At 36.2% G+C, this 17,374-nt stretch overlaps 1 long non-coding RNA gene across 1 annotated transcript in view; it reads right to left on the bottom strand.

Annotated features, from left to right (window-relative positions):
* Positions 1-17,374, bottom strand: part of LOC115610853 — a 91,029-nt gene that overhangs the window by 48,119 nt on the left and 25,536 nt on the right. The window contains exons 2-3 of the long non-coding RNA XR_003992362.1: positions 15,069-15,267; positions 12,422-12,496 (exon numbers count right to left, since the gene is read on the bottom strand). This is a non-coding gene — a long non-coding RNA (uncharacterized LOC115610853). The remainder of the gene's footprint in view (positions 1-12,421; positions 12,497-15,068; positions 15,268-17,374) is intronic.

Genomic DNA, 17,374 nt, shown 5'->3' with positions numbered 1-17,374 from the left:
GTTATATTTCTCTCTGGATTCGTGTTTGTTACATGTGCAAGTCCAAATATGGGCTATTTTCTTCTTCTGTTTTGGAAATATCAGAGAAAAACTTGCACAAAATAATCACCAAGATAAAGAAATAATTTGTCTTCATGCTGCTACTCTTCTGAGTATCTCAAGATCCATTTTCATTGTGACAGATAATGTGAACTAGCTGCACAGTAATAGAGACTGGAATATTAATAGATGGCTTGAAACCAGTTCTTTAGATCACAGAGTTATGAAATTACATCTTTTCATTGTTATTCTAGTTCTCTCTCCCAGTTCCATTTTATTTATTTTCTAACCTATTTGTTTCCAGACAAGACTCCAACATAACGCTGTTTTAGAATCTTCTGGTTAGCAATAGAATCCCAAGCTGAACTTAAAACCAAGACTATACAGACCAAAATTACACTGGCCACCTTGAAGTTAAAAGCAGTGTTGCTTCACTTTCAAGCCTACTGTCCTAATGTTATTTCTTAATAAAAAGCATGGTAACAAATAATGACAGAAACTGCAAAAAGTAGGAAAATATGAAGCAAGCAGGAAATAGTTGTTCGGGTTTTTTTTTTTTTAATAAGAAACCTTCAACAACAAACACTCCCTGGAACAATAAAAAGATGCAAAATGAAAGCATAAGAACAGATAATCATAGAACAGAAGGCACAGCTAACATTATGCGTAATATTTGCTTACAGGGAATATATTTCACTGTGACCAAAATAGCTAAAAGTGTCTACATCAGTGTCAAACTTCTGTTAATCTTATTCTAAAACAAAGCGGGGGGGAGGAGGGAAAGGCAGCTTTAAGAATGGAATGCTTGAACTCCCTGTTGAGGTCAAGTTTTCTCCTTTGGCATACTCAACAACCATGATATTCCGAACTGTCACTCTTGCTGGGAATAGATAAAACAGAGTACTTAAAGCAGACTGGTAGTTCAGCATGACAGTAGTTACAGTATCAAATAGCCTCCTGCTTCGCATTTTGATAGGTTAAAATTAAAAACATATCTAGTTTCCAGTATCTTTATCGGAATAAAGTTTGGTAATAACAGGAGTCCAGAACATATTTGTATATCTAATTGTTTTCCTCATGATTGGTACTGATTAAAAATAACAGATTCATAGCTTCCATTGGAAGACACAGTTTTCAGCAACATCTAGAAATACCTTTGGGCTTTAAAAAAAAAAAAAAAAAAAAGTGTTACACCTTTCAAGAAGTAATTTTACTACAAAATATCACCCTCAGGCTCTTTGTAGGACAGTATGGCCATTAATAATGCTTTCTTATTGAATATGATCTGATTTACACAACTCCAATAACTTAGAATTCTTTTTTTTTTTGGCTTTTTGGCAGTTCGGCAGTATGACCAAATTAGCTCTGTTTTCCTGGCACAATTAGTTGCAAGTCCTTCATTTTCATTCTGCTGAAAACTGAAGGACAAATCAGTGATAACAGAATCACTGGGTCACACTTGGGTAGTCAGCTAAGATTGTTGTCTAGGAGCAATTTATCATGTAAATGGTGTCCGCTTTGTTTTATGGAAATCTGAAAACAGCTTTCTGCATGATTGAAGCCTTTGTCAATGAAAACCCCTTCAAAATGTGACAAATGTTTCTTATCTCTGGGAAATGCTGAAAGGACTTAAGTGATAAAAACTATATATACACTTACTATTTTTATCCAGGTCATACACATATATAGCATTCTGAGGATTTAGCAGCCCTGCCAGAAATGTAAGATTTTCTCTATACTGAATCAATTCTATTTTAGGAGGAAATCAATTTCATTCCAGAGGATTCAAAAAATATTCTTTGTTTTACCCACATTATTTATAAATATTAATTACCATCATCATAAATAAACAAAACACAGTATGAAGTGTTTTCCCAGAGAAAAATAAACTGTATTACAGTTGATTTCCAAGCCATTTTGAAACGTGAACTGTATGCTTATTAATTGTCACATACCTATGTATGTCAAAAGCCACTTGCAGGGTCTCATTATCTCACAGACCTCTTCCTTCCCACTCTCCCAATCTGCAGTCATTTTCCATTGTGCGCCATGGTTACACTTCAGCTCCCACAGGTGAATTAGGAGATACATTCCACTGTAAATAAGTGACATCAGAATGGGACTATGGGAACCTACATCCCTTATAATACAGACTTATGCTTTTTTTTTTTTTTAATGAAATTTAAAAAGTCTGCTTCACAGAGTCCCTTCAAATACATTTAGCTGACTGCTCATTTAAGGAAATATACTTAAAATATCTGGGATAAAAAAACAAGATACCCATAAGCTGAGTGTGAAAGTAATATGAAAAACAGTTTCTAAGAACAGCAGCATCCAACACAAACCCAACCTCAGGAACTCATGCTCTGGAATTAACAGGAATTTTCCACCTTCTACAATACAGAAGGTGCAAGGCCTCAATTTTCAGCACAGGCCATAGTATTACATGAGTGAGTTCCACCAACAAATGAAATATGGCTTTATTTATCCCATTTAGGCTGTGTTTGCTTGAAGAATCACAAGATTCATTAATTTTCATGAATTTGCTCAACAAAAATAGTTAACAGCAGCAAGGGAAATATCCATTTGTCTGAAATCTCAGGAACTGGAGTCATCTGGCCCAGTCATAGACATTAGCAGCATAAACCCTCGAACTCCAGACAGCCCCAAGTTACATGTGTCAATGGCATAACATAGATTATGTTCCCTTCCCTCCCCGCTCCCCGAGAAAGAAATTGGAGCGAGTTCAGCAGTTCCTACTTCACTATTTCTAAAAACTGAGATGAAACTTATCCCAAGCCCCAGCAAACTTTTCCTTTTAGAAACAATGATCTGCAATTCTCTGATAAAAACTTTCAATCATTGACCTTTCTGAACTTGCAACAGGAGAACAACCACCTTGAACTATTTACACAGAGAAGCAATTTTCAGTTTCATCAGCAGTATGCAAACAGACAGTAAACCAGATTGCTTTCAGCTGGATGATGTTGGAGACAATTGTTCTGGTACTGATATTCCTATTTCAGCAAGCAGCAGAGCATAGAGGAAGCAAGTGAAACAACAGAAAGCAAAGAAAAAAAGTCTAAACTACTACTACTTTAATAAAATAATTCCAAAATTCTTCATTTAGCACTGGTAAGATCCAAAGCACTTCAGAAATCTCTCTTGTCCCAGCAGATTAAATGTGTTCTTGCATGGGAAGATTTCTGTGTTGCAATCACATTCACTTGAAAAAAACCTCCACGCAGTCTGCCTGGCTAACCAAAACCCAGATGTTTGGTTCACTTATGGTATTTGGTACCCTGAAATTCCTAGCCAGTCTTCACAGCAGAGCTCATCATTTTCCCTGTGCTTTGCAGCCACATCATCCATTTTACACAACCTGTATATTAATATTGGTTGATGTGAAATCCACTTAACCGAAGTATTTTTTAGCGACACTCCAGAGTGAACTGACCAAGCCACATCATGTGCTTCTATATGTATTTACATTTATTGGTTAAACATATCCTGGAATCCAAATTAATGCACCATCTTTGTGTTTAGTAGTTCTAACTTAGCGTACATTATATGAGACAAACAAGTAACACAAACAACACTGAGAAGTTATTCCTAATTGGCTATCTGCTTTCCTTTGCTTCCAAGTTCTGTCATCAGACCTATGATGAATCATGTGATACAGGTAGAAGATTTTAACAATGTAAAAATCACAAAGTTAATTTTAATTCCTACAATCTTGAACACAATAATTTGGACCATTTTTTCAGCCTCAAACCAGTTTTTATTTGGTTCTGGACCACTCAACACTCAACTTTTGTAAAAGACTCACACTATTTCAGTGTTGGACTTCATTTTAAAATTCATTTTTTCCTTTAGCTTCCAAATATTCAAGTTTGATAAAACCAAATGAGCTCAAAGGCAGTCAGATTAAAGCCTGCATTTTTGACATAAGCGATCTTCTTTAACAGAAGGCACTTTTATTACCAACTTTGCATTCACTTTCTGTGCAGGAAGAGAAAGTAATTTTAATTTCAATGGATATGGATTTTAGTGGCACTCTCTAAAGCTTTACCAAATCTCCATCAGCCTGATAAATTTGGTCACAAGGTTCAAAGCAATGAAGTCCCAGCAGAGTGAGAAAATTCGCCTGGATTACATACAGTCAGAAAGAATATTTCTGTATTTTCTTCAATGTTTCAGCAGAGATTTGCTCTCTCCCCTCAGGTTAGTATAACTAAAAAGAGACTGGGTGATGGGTTATGAGTTATCAGGGACAGGGTTTCTAGCTCAAATTGAAAATAATGGTGGTCAAAGGCTGCTCAGGTAATTGAGTGTTTATGCCTGCAGCTGTACTCTGTTCAACCTTCATCAGACTGATAGTATCTCCAGATAAACCCTCTTAGTAAACCATTTTCATAATTTGGAATCCATCTGTGCTCAGAAGAGACTGGTAACCAACTGAAATGTTTTCCATTAACCTGAATGCTCTTTTTCTGGTAAAATTTCAACGTATGAGAGAGGGGAAAACACTTTAGAACAATTCAGTTATAAAATATTCATTAATAACACTAAAGAATAGACTTAACAAATGCCATCAAGTAGCTGTCTGGAGATATTACACAGACCAACTTGTTCTTAATTTCAAAGAAAAAATCAGAGCTAATTAAACCTTTAAGGAAAAAATATAATGGGTTTTGATCAAGAAATATGAACACTATTTTTTCAGCTTTTATTATTCTTCCATCTAGCTTTATCCCAAACATTGCTTATCGGATGGAAGCTCCAGGGAAAAATGAAGATATATATTTATACAGCTGAAATCTTTCTGTATCAAGCACTACAGCAACACTGCTTATTTGAAATGCCCTGTTGTTCTTTACATGAGCAGATAAACTTACAGAAGCTGCCTGAAGGAAATTTTAAATGAACATTAAATACTTCCATGCTTTTAATCAATAAAAACAAAGCTTGGAAAGTCTGATTTATTTAAAGACAAACGGGTGTTTCTATGGTCTCCCGTTTACAAATTTAAACTATAATAATAATAAAAACATCTCAGAGACCTGTAGCCTGTTTTAAATGTTATTTCTCCTTTGTTTAAAATAACAAGGCCAGTCCCTGGCCCCTTCAAGCAAAACCAATCCAAACAAACACAACCACCCCTCCACACACACCCCTAGGATGCTCTACTATTACTGAAAGGGAAAATAAAATTGAAAAAAATTCCTATGTTTTCCCCAATAATTTTTGTGGTGGTTGAAGAAGGAAGATAAAGCTTATGAACTAAGAAAGAAAATACCATTATGTTATTTCATAATAGCACAGTGATTCCACTTGACAATTGGGTTGAAAATACACAAGAGGAGAATGAGTTCAAATCATTCCACGTGGAACTGGGAGAAAACAAAAAAATTCCTGCTTCTAGAGTTTCCTGTATTTTTAAATGCACTAGAAACTTTTAATACTTCATTTCAAAAACAAGGGATCATAAAATGATGCTTCTTTCAGCACAAAGGAAGATATAATCAGCTCAGTGACTCAGTTTTTAAAATCAGAGATAACAACATTACGATCTAGTCTATCCTCTATTGTAATGTTGATGGTAAGATTTCAATCCATAATTCCTTCATCATATACATAATTCCTGTTTTCTTTACTATGAAGCACCTCTGTCTTTAGTGCACAGATCCCAGAAAAAGACACACATAAATATAAATGTATTGCAGGCTTAAAATGTGATCCCTAGGTTTCTTTCAAGGTACAAAGTGACACTGGTAAGATAGGGGTGACCGCTTTTGCGCCTCAGAAAATTGCCATTTTTAGTCATGAACAGAAACATGGCATGGTAGACATTCAATTTTGAGAAACTATAAACTTGAGTGTTCAGCAATTTATATTTTTTTAAATGAATCTTAGAGGAAAAATTTGAATTGCACTGGCAAAAATGAAATTAAATCTGCAGTACATTTAAAAATTATGATGGCTGTAAGACATTTAAACTGCCTAGTGTAAAATCTAAGGAAATACGGTTTGAGGCTAAAGGAAGAGACATATCATGAGTACATAGTGAATGAATATCAGTATCCTATTTAGATAAAATTGTTTACATTTGGGTGTAATATTAATCATTTTCTCCCATATTTCTAAAAGATGCCAAGATGTGGACCTCAAGATGGTTGGACTTTCATAAACACGCTGAAAGGACAAAAATTGCAGAGCTCACTGAAACTACAGGAAAGAGTCAAAGAAAATGACAGTTAAAAATTGATATAGCTTGTATTAGAGAGCAGTAATAAGGTGCCAACACTGAACTCTTGATATTCTAAGAACAGTCCACTGCCCTACTCATTGAACCTAAATTTAAAACAATTAGTCTTTCCTAATTTAAAAGAATCTTTTGGCTACTTAAAACACAGAGAAATATGGAGAACTGAACAGCATTAAACTCATCTGAACACATTAAAATATAAGGCTTTAGCCTTAGTTCTATAGCAATTAATGCTGTGCAGCTTTAGAATTTCATCACAGTATATTAACCAAGCCATAAAAATACAAATTAGCTCTTTAGTATAGAAAAAACACTTTCTAAAATTATTTTAATAGTAATAGATTTCCTGTCTATGGTGTTTTAATTACATCTCTTAAATTACACGAATCTGTCTTATTCAACCTTCACGCTTGTGTTTATTGTTATTTAAAATACATTTAAATAAAAGTCCGGCATACACAGAAATGACATAAATGGAACAACATTGCTCTCCATAGTATATGCACTGTCCTATCCGGAAGTCAGGGCAATGCTTTATATTTATTGTGATGAATAGGACAACATATTTATCATTATAAAGGTCATAGTTTTTGCCAAGCAATCTTCATCCCTCAGCCTGATAGATTGGCCAGTGAAGACTATAACTTTAGACACCACTGCACTTTCCAAATGATGCTCAATACTGAGATAATAAAGTGATATGTGAGCAGAGCAAGGCAGGTCTGCAAGGCAGGTCTGCAAGGCAGCAACAAGGTAAAAGCTCAGGAAAAAAATCCAAACAGGCTGTGGAAACAGCGGAAGGTATTCAGAAAAGGTGAGAGTATTGGAAGAGGTGCAAAAGGTAGAGAGATGACAGGTGACATTAGTAACTAAGCCTGGGCAGATGCACAGAACAAGATAGAGTTTCCAAACAACACACCCACATGCTTGCAGACGCTGGTGAAGAGTGCAGAATTAAGAGCTACACTTGAGGAAATGCCTACTATGATGGCACTAATCACACTCAGCATTCAGAAAGCTTTGATTTATGTGATGTTTGAAGAAAAAGATTTATTTGGATCATGGGGAAAACATTCAGAAAAGATCTGCAATGACATCTCTTTCACAGACTTATCCTTACCTGTATATTTTCACTCAAATATCATAAATAATAAATGTCCTCAAGGAGCTTCAAATTGTCATACTTAGAAACATCACCAAAAATAACCATAAAATAGAAGGTATTAAACTATCAACTGCTTAAGTGTATTGTATACATACACACACAAGGAAGTAGAGAAAGGATTAACTGATAAAGTATCCATTTGTTGACATAAAATAGCACTTTACTTAACTGCACCTTAGCTGCCTTGTAAGTGCATGTCCACAAGACTTACCTTAAGACAAAATATACTAACCAACAGTGAGTACTCTAGCACCTCTTAGAAGTTAAAAATACCATTGTAAAAAATCTGTCAGCCCTACGCTAACTTAACAGAGACTTATCACATTTCAGTAAAGGAGCAGTATTTAATAGCTGAAGCGCAGCAGCTATCTAAAATGCTTAAATATTTCAAGAAGTCAACTGCTATATTTTAAATGCTATGTTAACTAATGGCTTGGTTTTCTTCACTGCTTTATTTCTGCCACTTCCCTCTTGGCTTACTGCAGGCTCTTACCACCACTTTTCAATAGCAGGGGCCCCAATCACCTTAATGGTACAGGATAAGCCTAAAATACCATCACACAATGTGTACAAGAGGAAAAGGATTTTTTTTTTCTTGGATTAACTAGGATAATTCTACAAGATCCACTACTGGGAGAAATCCACTGTTTTCTAACACAGACAAGAGCCGTTCAAACCATGTACACTCAGTACTTCAAGAATTTTCTACAGCCTAATAGACAGAAGATGGAATCCGGTGAAACTCAAAAAAAACAAACAAACCCAGAAAGAAAGAAACAAACAAAAAACAAACCACCAACACCAAACCAATAAAAACCAACATACTGCTATACTGAGAGTAGGAGCTACCTCATCTGTCAGCAAACATGAGCAATAAAGCATAGCACTGTCCTTCAAAGACAGTGTTTGGTTTCGTTTGGGGTTTGTTTTGTTTTTTTGAAGAACACTGAGTTTGTTCAGGTTAAGTGTTGAAGTGAATTGCTATCAATGCTTCATCCACCAAGGAGATCACCCCCAACATGTCGCCGTTCAGCACACATGCATTACGCGCTGCAATCTTGGTGAGACATGCGGTTCAGCTGTAAAGGCACCATTAACATACAAACTTGAAAAATGTTTATTCATAAATACACACCGTATAAGTAACACTCTCAGTCACAGACAATTCCCTGGTTAAATAAAACTACTTCACGGCTTGCTGAGCCTGCCACTGCATCAGTTGTGCATGCCCGCACCAATCAAAACAGGTCAAGGACCTGAGTGCATTTTGGGGATCTGCCTTCCCACTTCTCTTTGGCTGACAATTGATTTGCAAGGTACATTTTGCCTCTCCTGCATAACAAGATGACAAGTTACATTAGAGAATGAGCAGAACAGATTTATGCTTTGGACACTATAAAGAAAAAAAAAAAGAAAGAAAAAAAGAAGGATGAAGCGTAAGAAATGGGCAAGAAAGATAAGCACAATTCTGACTTTCTTCTCAGTTCCTTCTACCTGCAAGGAAGGATGTTAATTGTTTTAGGATTTTTAACACCAAAAAAAACCAAAAAAACCCCCAACATAAATGTATGACAAACAACTAGTTGTATACAAAATAATGATGGAATTAAGTTACCGAACTATTTTAAATACTTTCTCTTTAGGTTGTAATGACAAAACAATAATGAATTTTATGTTAAAGGAATTCTTTTCAGACAAGCTAATTTACCAGAGGTTTGGATTGTAGAGTTTGGTGACCTAGCAATTTCCCTGTGAAAAGTCCTTATTTACACAAGTTTAAATCATGGCTGTACTAAAATCATCAGCTAAAGATAGGTCCAGCTCAAACCCAGATCAAACAATCACCAAGCTGTCGTGGTTTGAGCCCAGCTGGTAACTCGGAACCACACAGCCGCTCGCTCACTCCCCCCCCTTCTTCCTCCCCCCGTTCCCGGAGGGATGGGGAGGAGAATCGGAAGAATGTAACTCCCACAGGTTGAGATAAGAGCAGTCCAGTAACTAAGGTATAATACAAAACCACTGCTGCTATCACCAATAATAATAATGATAAGGGAAATAACAAGGGGAGAGGATATAATTGCTCACCACCCGCCAACCGATACCCAGCCTGACCCAAGCAGTGATCTCGGCCTTCCGGGTAACTCCCCCCACTTTATATACAGGGCATGACGTGCTGTGGTATGGAATACCCCTTTGGCCAGTTTGGGTCAGGCCGCCTGTCTCTGCTTCCTCCCGGCTTCCCCTCCTCCCTGGCAGAGCACGAGACTGAGAAAGTCCTTGGTCGGAGTAAACATTACTTAGCAACAACTAAAAACATCGGTGTTATCAGCGTTGTTCCCAGGCTGAAAGTTAAAAAACACAGCACTGCACCAGCTACTAAGAAGGAGAAAAAATGAGTGCTACTGTTGAACCCAGGACACAAGCATCAGACAATAGTCTCTTCTTTTTTTCTATACTCATTGGGAAACTCCCTCCCCTGCCTGAAGAGAAACATTTTCCATTTTTGTGCTTGTTTACTCTCACCTGTCAGCATGACTCAGCCCAGCCTTGCAGGTTTTAACACTTCAGGTTAGTGTTTCTTCTGAAATACTCAAGTCTTTTATACAAATAAACAAAAATAGAAAGGAACTGCTGAGTTTATACTGCGGCTGCACTTCACTTCAAATGTCATGATGGAAAAATCTCACTTTCTGCTATAATTTATGTAGTCATTTATGCCATTATAGAACTGATGTGAAAGAAGACCATCCTGATTTGCTAGCACCTTACATCACTTATTTTGTACCAGTTAAGTGACTGTGTATGGTTCAGGGCAATGATAGGCTCACGGAGCACTAGTAAATTTGTATAATCTCAGGAAAAGGATTAAGTAATTGACCTTGCAGAGAAAGAAAGAGATGTTTTTTCTAGTTTATTTACTTTTTTTTTTTTTAATACTTTTGATTTAGGAACAGTGTGGTCCACCTGGAAGGTTTTTTTGCTTCTCAGAAATGAACAGGGGGCTTACAGTCAGCCAGAATAAGTTGGCAAAGCCCAGCAGACAGCCTCAATCACACGCAAAAAGAAAGGGGGGTGGGGGAGCGATAAAAAAATTCATTCTAGCTACACTGAAGTTTAACAAGTTCCTTCTGGAGCGACACATGAGAACAATAGAAAGAAATGTTTCTATTTATTCAGAAAACAAGCAGCTATTTATGAAATTCCTCCTATATTTATTATTGCTCCTTTGTTGTAAGATTTCATTTTCCTGTAGGAGTTATTCTCATGCATAAAAAAACCACGCATGATGGAATATTTCAGAAAAGATCTGCAAATACGATGTATTTACATAAACACAAACAAAATGTGTGAACCAACCAAATGGCAGTTTGCCCGCAAGATAAATCAGTGTGGACATCTTCAGAAAGAGATACAGAATTTCACAAGGAAGTGATTATTTTTGTCTCTCCTTATGGAACTCACAATTGAAGTACATTCACCAAAAGATTGTTTAACTGTATAAACAAAATGACTCAGAACTCTTTGTAACATGCTTTTGACAAATTTCACAATAGCGAAGCCTTACGCCTTACCCAAAGGTTAGTTCACTTTCAGTGGACATCTTCTGTAGATAGCCATTAAAGAGAAAATACACATATCATATACAGTAGTAACTCCCCCCCATTCTTATATACCATGTCCCTGACCTCCTCCAAATTGAGATAACAAGTAAATCAAATAAACACAGCAAAATGTTTCAAAACAAAATCAGTAATTAAAAATATAAAAACAAGCAAACAAACAAAAGAAAACCTTATATAGTATGTGATATAGCGCAGGCAGAATTAAGAAGTACTGCATGTTTTCCAGTAACCCCAAATTTAAAGAATGCCACATGATTATGAGACACACAAATTACCAACCTCCTATAGACACAAGAGCATGCAAGTGATTTTTTTAATTTTTTTTAAATCTTAATCCCTCAGTAACAGTTCAGGTCAGTGAGCATTCATTATATAAAAGCAGCATTTCATTTGACCAAACCACCTTACCTAGCACCATTCTGAGCTAACACAGTTTACAGCACTCCAACAAATAACCAAAAAGGGGGAAGTGTAAAGACAGGGAAGGAAATAAGCATCAAAATACCAAGTTTTCTGTTTGAAACACATTCCTTACACAACCACAACTTTCTCATTACCTTTGATATTGTAGCCAAGTCATTAAACCTTGAAGAAGCACCTTTCTAAAACATTTGCCCTCATCCTGATATACTTACTTTATTTAAAACCCACAGTAACCTGCAGAAATCAGTGGCATTTCAGGCTGATTATTGCCCACAGCTGTACACTCTACATAAGGTAGGTTTTCATAATTTAAAAGTTTACTACCTGGACTGACCACCTAAAATTCTTTCCTGGAATACACACAAAAAACCCTAAACAAACAAACCCCACAACCTCCAAAAAAAACCCAAACCAAAACAGTACAACCCAAAAAGCAAGAATCCTAAGACATAAGTAGTAGGGAAGAACTTTGCAAATTTCCCAACAACCACAAAATAATCTTATAAATATTCATTTGCCCAACTTATTTAGTGTCAGATCCCTTCATCTTCTTTCTCAAATCCAACACACAGAGATATAGGAAAAAACAAAGGAAGAATGGAAATGAATGCCTATGCAAGAGGATTATGAATAGCAGAGGGAAAGACACTAAGAGATAGGGAGATCATCTAAAAAGCAGAGAAAAGTGTTACAACTTTTATATGGCACCGCCTTAAATCCTCATACTTTTCTCTCCCCCTTTCCAAAGCCTGGGCAAGAGACAAGCAACATTTGCCTGCAGACTAAGCATCTGAGCCCCAGCACGGGGAAAGAGAAGAGGAAACAAACCCAAAAACCAGCATACAGTCTTGCAGGAACACACCACTAGCACCCCCACAGAGACCATGAGAAAAGTTAACATACCTTCAGCTCCTCTGCTCCACTGGTACTTTATCTCACTTCTTTCCCACAGAACTAGCAAATTATTATTTTTAGGTCCTGGAGACAAGAAATTAGACAGTCAATGTACAGAAACCACCAGGACACAGATCCATCAACAGACTGAAATCTCACCATCATCCTAGAACTGACTACAAAATGGTGACAGCAACTACATCACCTTTTCTCTGCTTCAGCTGTTCTTCATTCATACTAAGGCCTCAGCTGTCTTGTCTTACAATCTTGCATGCATCTGAAGGTTCCCAGGTGCTAGGCTTTGAGGGGTTTTGAAGGTTTCTTTCATTTTTTCTTTGCCATCCCAACCTTTTGGGTTCTCTTGGTGTCTGGTCTATTAAGAAATATAGCTATGTATGGGTTGATTTGCTGCTCCTGAGGAAGAGCTGAATTTAACTTTTAGATAGTCACTGTTCTGCTGCTAGATAGGAAGGCCTCACTGCATTTAATGCTTGAAAGCTAAACTCTCTAGTGTTGTCCACTTATAACCACTTGCTCACTTATAACCAAATAATAGTTAGCCACTCCTGTTAACTACACTGACTGCCAGGTGCTCCTATTACTTGAGTTCAGTATTAAACCACCTATTTGTCACAGATGCAAGGAGCACCTATTAACCTTCACATTAATATGGTTACTTACTCACTTCCAGAAATTCTGCATCTCTATTACTCAAAGTACTTATTTCCCTCTCTCTCATCTCCTGTCTTTTAGGTGTCTTTTCAGACAGACTCAACAATTTGCAAGATGCATGCAATTTATGAAACTAAAGGAAGACCTGCAGAATTGGATATGCTCTGTGCTTTCAAAAAATGTTCAAACTCTATTTGCCCTAAGAGTGCTCACTGTAGTAGTCAATACCTCCTCTAGAAGTATCACAACGAACATATTGTGTCAGCAGTACCCCTTCCCTGATTCCTTTTCAATGTACAGTTAGTGTAAAAGTATAAAGATACTGATCAAAACATCAGCATAAATAACAAAGCAAAGATAACAACTGCAACAGTGTAATGACCACATGCCTATGAACGTTTATAAATATCCACAGGTAGCACAGATGAAACAAGGAATCAGCAGCCCACATTTCTTCCCTACAAAGCCACAGAAGAGCAATACAAACAACATGAGAGCAGCAGTTAGGAAGAACTTCTAGGGGTGAAAGTGCTTTGTAGGATCAGGGAAGGAACCACTTTAGAACACATTCACTTCAGGTAGTAAAAGGTTGACTACTGCTAAATCCATGGATGTTCATGGTGGCTAGATTTAGAAATTGTTTACCAAACATGGAAAATTTTCAGATATAGTCTGACAAATTTTGGTATGACAAAATGATTTCTTAGTCCTGTGAGAGAAACACAGGAATATCTTTAGTGGGAAGGTTATCTGCATAGATGCAAGAGGAACTGCAGGGAAGTAATCTTGTTTTCAAGCCCATTTCTGAAGCCCACAGTAGGCTAGGCAGCAGCTCTAGCACTACAGAAATAAAGGCAATGCATGACAGCAGTGTTACTTGGCTATTGATTCTTTTCCTCTGGATATCCAATGAATAAAGAACTTTTTTATAAACTGAGATTGTCACAAGCAAGTATGTGGCAGACATTTTCAATATAAATTTAAAAGAGCGAGCATGGCTAATACCAAACACCAGAGATTCTCAAACCTTCAGGTTGACTTGGGAGAGTAAATCCACACAAGCTGATAATCCAAGAAGAGAATCAAGTGGATTTGTGACAAAACACAGCTTATATCATAAGAACTTCCATATCCCTGATCTGACTACACTATGGCCAGAGGACTGAAAAGTCACATCTTGGGCTATTCCAGTCTCAGTTGCGACATTTCAGAAACACTTCAGAATTTCATAGTTGTAATTAAGAAATCAATATGAGGTCACCTGTGCATGACTGACCCCACAGTAGAATCCCTTCTAATTTACAACAAAATATAAAATAAATTAGGTGTTTGTTGTAGGTGACTGACTTATCATGAAAGCAAGGTTTCAATCCTATCTTCTGCTGCCAGCAGTTTATAGAAAAACAGAGAAAAGAATTAAAAACAGCCTCAAAGACTGTCTTTCTCTGCCTCTTGGAAAAGCGCTGCACACTTACCTAACTGTGCATGGATTACACAATATGTATTTGTGGAAAATATTCTACCATATTCTACACATTCTCATAAATAAAATATTTAACCATATTCTACTGCTGACAAAGCTGAATGAAATAAAAAAATGTTATTGTTCCCCTCTTACCTCCAAAAAGTCACATATATTTTGAATTGACTTCAAAACAAATTAATTACTGGAACAGGGTTTTGAGGATTTGGGCAGGGGGGTGTCTGTGCGTTTTCCTGTGCATCTAGCTTATGACTTACATAAGCTTGAGCCTCAAATATTTTGCCACTACATCCAGGGGAGAGAGGGATGTGTCAGCAACCTAGAAACAAAAAAGATGAGCTGTTTCTAAGTTCATGAACAGCTTGTTACCTGTATTGTTAGTCTTGCTATAGCAATAAATGCACTCACTCAATGAAAACTGAAATCATACAGTTTCAGATAATAAACCCCCCCATCTATATCAGCAAAATAGTGACACGTTTGGATTCTTTTACAGATCACCTGTTGTTGATGTACTTCAAGAAGTAGTGACGTGAGTTGTTCAGCGAGACCTCACAATCCTGCAAGCAGGATTATGTAACTTCAAGGGTGAAGCACTGCATGTGACAAAACTTTCCGCTGGGAAAAAGGTGAACGTTTCAGTAGTCTCTTTTTTCCACTATATGTGACTTAGCAGATTTCACACTGCTTTTCTCAAAGCCTGAAACAGAGAAAAATCTGTACGGTTAGCAAAAACATGCTCTTGAACAATATTTTTTTCAATTTCATAAGTTAGTTTAAAATAACCCACACTTTTAGTATAGTACTTTTTTCTCAAATTATTTTCTAATGTTTATTTTTTAATTAATGTTAAACACTTATGTTACCGATTTATTATTTAAATAAAATTTATGTTTTCTAGAAAGTATTTATAAAATATTATTTTTAACTAATTGAGCATTAATTATTCCAAAACCTTTTCTATCTCATGTGGATTTATTTCTTTTTGTATGGGAATTGTTAATTGTTGTATCTGGTTGCTGTTACTACTTCGAGAACAGTTGACGAGTCTAGCTTCTCTAGAAATCAACTTCCCTAAACCCAGGTTTTATCCCTGTTGTATTCAATAAGGAATTTCCATGAGCTATGGCAGCCTGGTATTGCGCCAGTTAGTTAGAAAAAAGTGAAGTTTTTAAGATATATCAAGGGGGGTGGGGAGGTGTGCCTCAGTAATTTCTGTTCACTGGGGAGGGGAGCCTCCTGACTTACAGGTTTATGAATGGTAAAAAAAAACCAACCCAAACTTCAACCCTTAATAATGGAAACTAAAATTTATTTGTTTTCATAACAAATTAAACAAGGATACAATGTCAAAAGGGAATTGTCAATGAAAAGCCACCACTGCAGAATTCTTAGCTCAGTTACTTGGGCAGGCATCTCTAATGTTGAAATTTAGGGTTACATTCTACATCTAGAAACAAGTTTCTTGTGGGGAACAAGGAATCTAAGTCACTTCAGAGTGCACGGGGTGGAGATGGCCCACTGAATGTGAGTTTCTAGCATGGCACCAAGTGAGAAGACACAATTCTCCAGTGTATAAAGAGCAAATAAGAAAGTGTTATTTCTTCTTTAGGTAACAGACAGACTTTCCTGGAACAAGGGTCAGAAAAGGAGCACTTAATTTTTAATTTTTGATTTATGATAGTAAATTATGTAATATTCTTAATATTTATGATATTTTTCATTTATGATATACAAAATATTTTAAACAGATTAGTAAAGAGCTGCGTTTTGGAAAATGTATCTGTTTTGCTTATTCGACACATGCAGGTTGTAGTTGTATGATAGTCTACACATATGTGCATTAAAAGAGGTACGACACCGTTTTTTCTGTCTAGCAGAAAGCAAGATTAGCAAAGACAAAGCAAAATTCAGTGCTTTGCCTTTGACGTTAAAGAAAAACAGAGAAGAAATAAAGCAATTTTATTTTTTAATTATATGAACTAGACTTCACAGTAACGTTTTCATTCTGCCTAAAAAGAGATGTTGCAGCTGAACAAGAGTATGAGTTTTGTGCAGAAACTACTGGATAATACTCTATCACCTCAAGATCAGCTATATGACTGTAATGCTACCTTATTTAGATATATGCATTTCATATATTTTGCTTTTCACTATGATTTTACAATATTATTATTCCTTATTTTAAATTTACTATTCAAAATATTTTACTATTAGTCTGTGAGTCATGAGTTCGCCCAAACCAGGTTTTTTCAATTGCCTCACTCCCACTGTCATCAGTAAACAAACATTGTTTTATTGGTATGAAATCTGAAATATAATGGTATACTTGTTCTTAATTACAAATGGAAACAATAATCAACTATTCCAAAAGAAACAGTGTCGATAATAATTACAAAGTAACTAAGTCTAGATTACAAACTTGCAACAAACCCTGAAGTAGCATTTGCTTTTCTGCAAATATGTGTTGTTCTAATTATGTCCTTGTATTCATATTTAGAGCTTTGTGTGATAGTGAAAGATAAAATCTTCCTAAAAGTGTTTAATCAAACTACCTCTCTTTAGGAGAAGAATCATCTACAATAGAGACAGCAAATGTCAAAGCCTGGTATCATAAATGAAACAGTGAAGAATCTCCCAAAATCTTCCTTCCTGTTCTTGGAAAAATATGGCAGCATAATTTAAAACAGTTCTACCTTCAAAATGCATTCTATATTGCCACCGTCTGTATAGTAAGACTTCTCTTATGAGAATCAGAGTCTTATGCTTCCATCTCAGATGCTCTTTACTATTATTCATGCTAATGT

This window comes from Strigops habroptila, chromosome 7, assembly GCF_004027225.2.
Source record: "Strigops habroptila isolate Jane chromosome 7, bStrHab1.2.pri, whole genome shotgun sequence".
NCBI classification, from domain to species: domain Eukaryota; kingdom Metazoa; phylum Chordata; class Aves; order Psittaciformes; family Psittacidae; genus Strigops; species Strigops habroptila.
The sequence above is the reverse complement of the archived record's forward strand: the minus strand, read 5'-3'. Positions and strand labels throughout refer to the sequence as shown.